Below are 11596 nucleotides of genomic sequence, written 5' to 3' on the forward strand. Positions count from 1 at the left end.
TTTTTCGAATCTTTATTTAATATATAAAACTTAAATGTAGTTTGCTTTTGTGTATGTTTTAGATTCAATTGTCAATTGTTTCTGCTGTTTATGTTGACATAAGAGCAAATAAAATTGTATAAACAAACATCGTGCCAACCACGGTTTTGTCTTACGTTAAACTTCAAACATCCGACGATGATAAACAAATAACGTTAACTGTTTTTAAACATAAACCGAAAGCAGCAGAAAAGCGCCTATTTCTACATTGTTAAATAATCAGTTCCTGGCCCCACATACCATAAGTTACATTAAATACATTAAGTGGACCAATCCATTCTATTATAAGTCGGTACGAGTTTATGACGTCATATATCCGACTTGAAACATTTTGCCGCGCATCAAATGTGAGCGTGAGTACGAGAAATTTGAAATTCTTTATGATTAAGCCTAGTACTAATAATTGCTTATCTGCAATTTCATTGGCTGAACATATAAGCTGAAGCCCAACCAGGTTTTAGTGTTGTTCGGGCGGGCGGGCGTCGTCAAACTCAACTATGGTACTGGATTAGGTTTTGGGCACTTTGGGTCAAGGTCAAAGTCACTCTTTTCTAAAATAATAAAAATTGGTTTCATCTGAATATCATTAGTTTGGGTTGACAAATTTTGGCCAACTATGTATAAAGGATGAGTTTATGGAGACCTTTGATGGGAATGCGTTTGAGGTCCCTAGAGTCAAGGTAAAGGGATCATACTTTAAATAGAAAAATGGTCGAAACTAAAGATCTTCAGTCATGATTGACATATTGTGACCAAACTTGGTATGTAAGAAGTGTTAATGGGGAACTTTAATGCGATTGCGATACACAACACACTACACGCAACAAATCAGCTTACATATACTTATCACAACACAGACTGGAGTTCTCCAGTCAATAATAAAAAAGCTAGTTACGTCGCATTGCGGCGTTTCATGTTTTGTAACTTCATTTCCACACCGGCAGAACTCCGATAAAATGGCTAATTATTCGTTCAGATTGTATGCCGTTTGGAAGGGGTTATCTTAATCACATATGTGACACTAAATAAAAGTAAGAGGAAGTTTTACGTTAACATAGTCCCAACGCAGAAACCTTTTTTGCGAAGATTCATGGTTCGTTCATGGGATTAAGAATTGTTTTGTATCAGTGAGTGCTTTTTCGCGACGAGGTTATGGATTAGTTCATGAATGGTTTTATGAGGCGCTTAGAAAGAATCCATTAGCTAACGGCACAAAAAATTCATATACTGTAACTATTAGAAAACCAACAGCAAGTTCCTCAAAATACATAGCACACGATCTAATGCTGCTTTTAATTTCATCTCATTTTAGATTAGCACCACAATCACACAAAACATAGTTACATTGTCGACAGATTTTACCGAAAAAATGCAAATGTCATTAGGTCCAAAATATGATAAAATATGATTTCGTAAAAGTGTATCAACTCCTTATAACCCCGAAGCATGTTGTCAAGGATATATTTTTACTTTCTGAAAATATTACTCTCAAAAACTAAATAAAACATGAACTTTTGAAACGTGTTAATTTTTCATCTTAAGCAAAAGAGGGTGGCGACCCACTTTTGTACTGTGGCAGGCCATTTTGTCAGTTTTATACACTTTAGCTCAGCTCAGCAAGTACAGAAGTATGCAAATCAGTAACAAATATAAATTACAAGTATTCATTCTTTAGCAAATGAACGTGAAATCTGTCGCGGTAAAGCAATGTTCGGATCCACTTTAAAATGTTCAATTGATAAATTTGCTTACAATTAGGATAAGAAAGGTGCTGCCGAGCGCTTACAAATACAAGTATGGCATATTCAGTACAACGGGGATTTTCGTGGTGGTCGGCGTCCAAAACCCTTTGCATAAGAACAAGATATTAATAGGATTGTGCATTCTTCTAAGGACACAAAAAGCACTTTTTGTCGTATAATCTATGGGAGTTTTGCCGGACTTGGATTCCTCCGTGTATTCGTCTGAGGACTTCCAATGATGATTAGGCACATTGAACTTTCTGCACAAATGTTTGTGTATGGAGCGTACAGCCCGGGTTCCTTAAATAACCAGGGGGTTAGGTGGGTTTTTAACTGAATAAAATAAATTACAAAATCTTTAACAATCCTTGTATCGACGATGACTTGATTTGAAAGGACGCTTTGTTGATCTTGTTGATGTTGATTTTATAAAGGTTTGCCCACGCCATATAATTGCTGCATTATGGCTTGACCCGTCACATCCCTAGGTACGACTTAAAAACAAATGAAGACAACGGGGAGTTCTGCCCCCACCGGTTGGAAGGATATTCTCCGAAGAAGTAATGTTGCATTTAACATGCCGCGAGACCTGTCATGATTGACATCTAGAGTGGCCCCACTATTGGATACGTATTCATTTCCCTGGTCTTAACTAGTGGTAATTTAGAAATTTGATGCTGTGCTTTGTTGTGTACCGTGGGCAATTTGGCTAGAAAAATCTCGTAATCATGAATAATTAATGAAGCAGTTTCACAGGTTCCGCAAAGTACCTGGTCCAGATGCTTTACGGTTGAAAATTCATCCTTTAATGTGAAAACATAAGAAGAAAAGAAAAGAACCGTTTTGTCACCTAAATGTAGATTAAAAATCTTTAAAATTATTTATAAATACTAAAAGTAATAGAAATCCAAAGTATACGCGTTCATCGCATAACTCCGGAGATAAAATGTTTCTTTAGCTCGATAATGTTGTATAGTGAGAGAATTTATATTTGTTATTTTTGTTTCCTGCGTCCCCGGGATGTTTACGCAGTCATTGTATTACCACCCTAATCAAAGTTGCCCTAAAACCTGGTACACGGCGTAAACAATTATCATGTTGTCCATTTGTTGATTGATTCGTGTTGTGAACCTACCCAGACCTTATTTCTTACAGAACATTTTATTTTGTGTGGTATTAGATTTGGTAAAGGTATTTTATCCCCGACATGTATGCAAACACTGCTACACTTACCTTCTCTGTAATATCAGCATTCAAGAATCAGCAGACGATACCTGTCAATGACTGGCATATTCAGTTTTAGAATTTATATTTTCAGATTTTCCCGTTGTTCCTTATATGATGGGCATTTAAAAAAACATGGAATGTTTTTTGTCCCCGCATTGGTTACAGTAGACAGTATTGTTTATAGTTTTCAGCAGCTAGCATGCTAGTTCCTAATCGAAGTCGTGTGTAGACGTCATCTTTAAGTGTATGTGTACAATATGCTTTTCATTGTAGTGTTAATTTCCTCATACTCAAAATTGTGCTCAAGTTTATATATTTCAAAGTCTTTTACATTTTTGTTAGTATCTTTATCCAACTGTAAGCTTCTGGGACGCTTAATTTGATGTTTGTTCGTCACTTTTGTCTTGGCATGCAATTTATCAGCAATTCCATTTCCTAATATGCCTATATGACTAGGAATCCATACAAATGTTATTGACACTTTTAGATCATGAAGCAGTGTAGTATTATTAAGTATTTGCTGTAAAATTTCAGGTCGTGATCTAGAAAAGCTTGTTTTCATTTAAATGAAACGAATGAAATGAACCAACGTTGACCTTCGGTTAGTAATGCACCAGTCATTTATAACCACGGCCCCTAGGTCCGGGAAATAGCGGGGACTTTGACTTTCGGTCCAGCCAAACCCAGGTAAAATATCAGCCCTGCGGGGACAAACAGCTGGTAAAATTCCCGCCAAATGCCCCCGCACCCCGAGGACATCCTGGAATTGGAAATTGACTTCTTCCAAATTAGGACAGAATCAGAATGAGGCGCCATCTTTTTTAAATATATCGCGAGATCTCGTTAAAATCCGGGAAAAGCTTGGCTAAAACGCGGACAAATCCCGTTTAAAGAAGGATATTTCCCGGCACAAAGCCACGGCCCATTCTCCGCTATTTTCGGCGCGAAACAAAACCACCGCATTCACTCGGTACTGCAGGGCCACCTTGAAGGTAAAAACACGGCCCATTTCCTTCCCCCGCTTTCCCCAGTATATCCCCGGACCTTGGGGGGAGGGGAGGGCGTGGTTACAATTGACTGATGCATAACAACTAACATTTCACTTACTGATGACCTCGGATGCTCAAGATGAGTAACCGATATAACTTGAAACATCACGTTAGACGGTTGCATATTTATGAACGTTCAAATTCATTTAGCTGTTTTATGTTAGAAATATAAACGGAATATCATTAAGGCGCTTTATTACTCGCATATCCTCAAATTACCATTGACGATTTTCCCACAGCGGAACAAATGTTACAAATTATTTTGAAGCCAATTATGATTATACAATCGTACTGTATGCAGTATTTATGATAAAGAACAATGCTAAAAATAGTACACAGAGAGCAGTAACCATAACAAATGTGGGTGAAGTTCGGTAAGCCATCGACAATCGACAATAGACATTCGGAATTATTTATAAAAAATGCAATTTCGAGGTTGAATGTACAGCCCGACGGAATATTTCCGTGTATACACACCAAATGGTTTGTGACATCACATTTCGTTATTACAGGAAGCAAAATACGACTCGATTCAGATAGAATTATCGCTGTAAGTTTGTTATTTCCTTATCATTTTTTAATAAAAACAGCGCAGGCTAAGGGACAAACAATATTTTATACATTCTGAGCATTTGCCCACGATTTTTTATAAAAATATGAACTGCTCAACATATAGCTCAGTAACCGAGTATAGTATACATTTTTCCCCTTAGCCTGCGCTATGTTTTGTAAAAAATAATAACAAACTTATAGCCATAATCCTATCTGAATCGAGATGTATTTTCCTTCCTGTAATAACTAAATGTCACGTCACAAACCACGTGGTATGTCCACATTGTTCTTGCTCCTCATTTGATATCTTATGGTGAATTTTCAATATCGAGCTGGACACATTCGAAGGTCGACATTCAAACATATATTACAATGAAATTCCAATGTGGAGCTGGAATGTCGATCGTAACAGGATCCCTGATCGACATTCGATTTTATGTAGTGATGTTTTCATTGTCGAGCAAATTGATTGTCAATCTAGACGGAATCCTAGCTCAACATGCAAAAATATATAGTGTAATTTCAATGTCAGGTGGACGGAATCCTAGTTCCACATTCAAAAAGATATAGTGTAGTTTCAATGTCGGGTGGACGGAATCCTAGCTCAACATTTAAAAATATATAGTGCAATTTCAGTGTCGGGTGGACAGAATCCTAGCTCAACATTAAAAATATATAGTGCAATTTCAATGTCGGGTGGACGGAATCCTAGCTCAACATCTAAAAATATATAGTGCAATTTCAATGTCGGGTGGACGGAATCCTAGCTCGAAATTCAAAAATATATAATGAATTTTCAATGTCGGGTGGACGGAATCTTAGCTCGATATTCAAAAATATAGAGTTAAATTTCAATGTCGGGTGGACGGAGCCTTAGCTCGACATTCAAAAATATATAATGAATTTTCAATGTCGGGTGGACGGAATCTTAGCTCGATATTCAAAAATATAGAGTGCAAGTTCAATGTCGGGTGGACGGAATTCTAGCTCGATATTCAAAAATATAAAGTGAAGTTTCAATGTCGGGTGGACGGAATCCTAAACTCGACATTCAAAAATATATAGTGCAATTTCAATGTCGGGTGGACGAAATCCTAGCTCGACATTCAAAAATATATAGTTAAATTTCAATGTCTGGTGGACGGAGACCTAGCTCGACATTCAAAAATATATAGTTAAATTTCAATGTCGGGTGGACGGAGACCTAGCTCGACATTCAAAAATATATAGTTAAATTTCAATGTCGGGTGGACGGAGACCTAGCTCGACATTCAAAAATATATAGTTAAATTTCAATGTCTGGTGGACGGAGATCTAGCTCGACATTCAAAAATATATAGTTAAATTTCAATGTCTGGTGGACGGAGACCTAGCTCGACATTCAAAAATATATAGTTAAATTTCAATGTCTGGTGGACGGAGACCTAGCTCGACATTCAAAAATATATAGTTAAATTTCAATGTCGGGTGGACGGAGCCCTAGCTCGACATTCAAAAATGTATAGTTAAATTTCAATGTCGGGTGGACGGAGACCTAGCTCGACATTCAAAAATGTATAGTTAAATTTCAATGTCTGGTGGACGGAGACCTAGCTCGACATTCAAAAATGTATAGTGCAATTTCAATGTCGGGTGGACGGAGACCTAGCTCGACATTCAAAAATGTATAGTTAAATTTCAATGTCGGGTGGACGGAGACCTAGCTCGACATTCAAAAATATATAGTTAAATTTCAATGTCTGGTGGACGGAGACCTAGCTCGACATTCAAAAATATATAGTTAAATTTCAATGTCGGGTGGACGGAGACCTAGCTCGACATTCAAAAATATATAGTTAAATTTCAATGTCGGGTGGACGGAGCCTTAGCTCGACATTCAAAAATATATAGTGCAATTTCAATGTCGGGTGGACGGAGACCTAGCTCGACATTCAAAAATATATAGTTAAATTTCAATGTCGGGTGGACGGAGACCTAGCTCGACATTCAAAAATATATAGTGCAATTTCAATGTCGAGTGGACGGAGCCCTAGCTCGACATTCAAAAATATATAGTGCAATTTCAATGTCTGGTGGACGGAATCCTAGCTCGACATTCAAAAATATATTGTTAAATTTCAATGTCTGGTGGACGGAGCCCTAGCTCGACATTCAAAAATATATAGTGAAGTTTCAATTTCAGGTGGACGGAATCCTAGCTCGACATTCGATATTACATATTGCATTTTCAATTTCGGGCTGGAATATCGAGCGGACGGAATCGAAGGTCGGCATTCGGTATTATATTGTAAAATGTAAAATTTGGTTCCAAATTACTTGAATGTGCAAGAAGTTGCTATGAAAATTAAACTAGTAAATTAGTAAATTTATTTTCTGTGTCTTTTTAATTTCAGGAGAAATTAAATACCAGTTACCAGCATTACACCAATGGATTACCAAGTGGCTTCATATAACGTGAATGTGATAACCGAGTAATGAATGTCTTAAAATGAGTGTGTTTATAGTCAACAGGTCTTATAAGTAAGTAAAAGCTTGTTTGGATTGTTTGTGTATACTAAAGAAAACATTACGTTTATAACTTATATAATTTATGCGAACATGGCGACCGCGCGAAATTACAAATGTGTCGTTGTTATCATAACAGCTGTTATGTTTTCTGTATGTCATGTTTCAATATCGAATGGGACATGGAGAAGTTCAATGGGACTTGCTCTCATTCACGCCCAAAGTAGAAACGCAGTATCACACTAATGGCAAGAGAACTGTCGATGTGTATGTACTAGATCTGTTACGGAAAAGACAGACAGCTAAAGACAAGGCGGATACGACGTTATTCCACACTTCAAGGGCTAATAATCAATCAAACGCTGTAGATGACGATCATAGTTTTCAATCCCGTGTCGGACACGGGATATCACATAGTCCACCAATTAAGAAAGGCTCTTTGAAGAAGAATGTGATAGCAGATGTTAAAACAGATACATCTCATACCAGTGGAAGTATTCATTTAACTCATTTACAACCCTGTGGTCCTTTAAAAGTAATTGAAAAAGCAGTGTTATACAATTCTCAAATGTATAATAACAAAATTGGGACTCATGTCCCAAATCCTGATTGCATAACATACATTTCTCTTTCTCTCATGCCAGGTAGGACTGGAAATGTTATGTTTCAAGCTGCAGCTCTTATTGGTATCGCAAAACGAAACGGGTTCATTCCATTTATAAAAGACAGCCGCTCAAAAATGGATTGGTTTTACTTTCCGGATTTGAATTTCGACTTTCCTCTAGAAAATGTCAAAATGCATTTTGTAGAAATGCCTGGTGTTTACGCAGATGAAACGGAACATTACAACCCTGCATACAACTGGAGCGTTAAGGGATATTTCCAGTCCTGGAAATATTTCGAGAATGCTGCGAGTGTGGTTCGCCGAATATTCAAGATCAAATATGTCTACATGGCTCCGACTAAGGACTTCCTTAAAAGTATTTTAAAAATAGGTATAGGATGACGAGCTCTTAATTAGATGTATACTATATAAAGAAAGTGGTTTACCCTGTAATACATTGAAGAACACAGTCCATATGCACAATAACACAGCAAAGTTTATATTTTCATCGCAACATTAAATATCCGAACGCTTGAGCAATTGGGCATAATTATGAATCACTTTTTTATTATTTCAGATTATGTTAATGCGTTTCTTCATTATAGAAGAGGCGACATGTTGATGGCGTCAGATTTCCAACGAGGATACTCAGCTGCCGGACTCGATTTTGTGAAGAAAGCAATGAGTTTTATGAACAAAAGTTTACAAATGTGACGTCCGTTGTCCTAAGCGACGGTATTCAATGGTGTAGAAATAATATTAAGAATTCAAACGTAGTTTTTAGCCCATTTGAATATGCGGCTATAGATTTTGCTTTAATGACGTCATGTGATCACGTGATAGTGACTTCCGGAACAATCGGATGGTGGGGCGCATGGTTGTCACGGGGAATAACTGTGTATTACGCTGGCTATCCCGGAGTGAACTCTTGGTTGGAAACAAAAATGAATCGCTCAGATTATTATCCAAAAGATTGGATCGGAATAGTGTAATGCGATGTTGTGCGGATGAGAAGAGAAGTTATTTTCAGCGGGCATTCTTCCTAACACCTTTACACGAATAATTTATATCGTAATACAAGGCTTACAGCCAAAAAAACACATCAATCATTATAGTTGTATGAAGACGTAACAAAACATCTCAATTATAAATACACATGCAACATTCTCTATATAATACATATAATCTTGCAATAGAATTTAACTTCATACATGCATGTACTAGCTTTAGACAAGTATACACTCGGAGAATGCATCAGCTATATGATAAATGATAATCAGATTACTTCATAATCGGAAATAAAAATAAGCATTAAATCATGGGGTTAATACTTGCAATAAATCAATAAATATTAAATTATTTCGTGACATACATTACTAATCTAATCTACTAATTACAGAATCTAATCTAATATAACCATTACGACTTAAACATTATGGACGACACCTGTATCATCTCTCTATGTTTATATGGCGACCTTTTTCCTATCACCTGTTTATGGCCTGTACAACGAAAGCTTGATATATCTTTATTATGTAAATATGTCGTACCAATGGTATGGTACTTATCAATATTTAACAATGACTTAAATTCCCGATGATAAATTGTTTTTGCAGATGAGTTTATATCAGCTCTTAGTTTCTGTAAGGAACAATCGTTAAGTCTTCTAATAAATGACGTCATAAAAAACATTAACATCGCCAGTCGCAATCCACGCATATCCAAAGCCGTATTGAAATAAAAGTATTTTAATTCGGGTTCTCCAGTTCGTTCGTCCGGCTTCTTCTTGCCCGCAGCGTATCAAATAACACTGCCGTGTATAACATTGTATAGGCATTTGAAGCAGTTTTGTCCAATATGTTGTCATATAAATTTTGTCGATATTACAATCACTTCTAAATATTGAATTAAACAGTTATATCAAGAAAGGTACTGTTTTATTCATAGTTACTTTAAATATTTCGATACTTAGTCTTCATCTTCACCTGATGCACAGTTTCCGTTCAAATGTGTACTACTATCAAAAACTTCCCGGTCGCTCATGCGTTAGTTTAAAATATCCGTAGTACTCTCCCTTGCTAGCTGCTCAGTTACATATAGTCCTCAAAATGCGCTTCTACATTTTCGGCACTGAGTTCACAACAATATTGTTGCTGTTTTTTTCAAAAAGGTAAACCACTGTTTACTGTCTATGAGATTATTAGTATCCGATTTGTTTTGTTTTGCATTGTTATTTTTGAGCCAGAACCGTTTAGGATCATGACGACAGTTTATTAGAACTTCTCAGCGATTAACCTCCATTATATGCTGTTGTTTTTATGCCCCCACAAAGTGGCGGCATATAGGGTTGCCCTTGTCCGTACGTACGTCTGTCTGTCTGTCTGTCTGTACGTACGTACGTACGTCCCGAAGATTGTTTCCGATCTAATTCTTGAAAACCGTTTGTCCAATCCTCACCAAACTTTAAACACATGTTTGTGACCATAATATCTTGATCAAGTTCGATAGTCATGGAAATCGCTTTAGTCATTTAGGAGTTACGGCCCTTTTTTGCCAAAAATACTTCAAAAATATATGTTTCCAATCTAATTCTTGAAAAGTATGTGTCCAATCCTCACCAAACTTTACATACATGATTGTGACCATAATATCTTGATCAAGTTCGATAGCCATGGAAATCGCTTTTGTCATTTAGGAGTTACGGCCCTTTATTTGCAAAAAAAGACTTGAAAAATACGTCCCGAAGATTGTTTCCGATCTAATTCTTGAAAACTGTTTGTCCAATCCTCACCAAACTTTTAACACATGTTTGTGACCATAATATCTTGATCAAGTTCGATAGCCATGGAAATCGCTTTAATCATTTAGGAGTTAGAGCCCTCAGATTATCCTGAATAATCATTATGGCTTATTTTCTGTGACAAAAAATCGAAGTGGGGGCATCCGTGTCCTATGGACACATTTCTAGTTTAGTTTTGCACAGTTGACTTAACTGCCTTTGTTTTTCAATTATACATTTAGGTCTTATCTGGTATTAGTAACCGTGTATTTTCGAAGGCTATGCTATTTTTCATATATTAAGTGTTTACACTCACTGTCTCACAATTGTGGTTGAGTTGGCCGCACGTGCTTGCTAGCGGGACCACATTGTCTCACTATTGTGGTTGAAATGGCGCACGTGCTTGCTAGCGGGACCACACTATCTCACCATTGTGGTTGAGTCGGCCGCACGTGCTTGCTGGCAGGACCACAGCGCACTGTCATAAATCAATCCCATGACTGTGGGAACGAACATGGCGGATGACAAAAGGATAACAAATGCGTGTAGAAATGACATATTAGAACATTGTAAAATTGAAGAAACGCACTGCAGAACGTTTTAAAAACGTATAAAAGCAATGTCATATATGAATTTCCTTAACCCTTGAGTATTATAGCAACAAAGATGCATTATAATATGCAAAGTATGCATTTTTCATACCCAGTTGAACCGTGACTAGAAGAAATAGGTCATAAACTATTTATTTTGATAATCAATTGAACCGTGACTAGAAGAAATAGGTCATATACTATTTATTTTGATATTCAGTTGAACCGTGACTAGAATAAATAAGTCATATAATATTTATTTGGATAATCAGTTGAACCGTGATGAGAAGAAATAGGTCATATACTAGTGTTTTGAATTATCAGTTGAACCGTGACAAGAATAAATAGGTCATATACTAGAGTTTTGAATTATCAGTTGAACCGTGACGAGAAGAAATAGGTCATATACTATTTATTTTGATACTCAGTTGAACCGTGACGAGAGGAAATAGGTCATATTCTATTTATTTTTGATAATCAGTTGAACCTCGACGAGAAGAAATAGGTCA

The sequence above is a fragment of the Mya arenaria genome, chromosome 16 (assembly GCF_026914265.1).
Source record: "Mya arenaria isolate MELC-2E11 chromosome 16, ASM2691426v1".
Classification (NCBI taxonomy): domain Eukaryota; kingdom Metazoa; phylum Mollusca; class Bivalvia; order Myida; family Myidae; genus Mya; species Mya arenaria.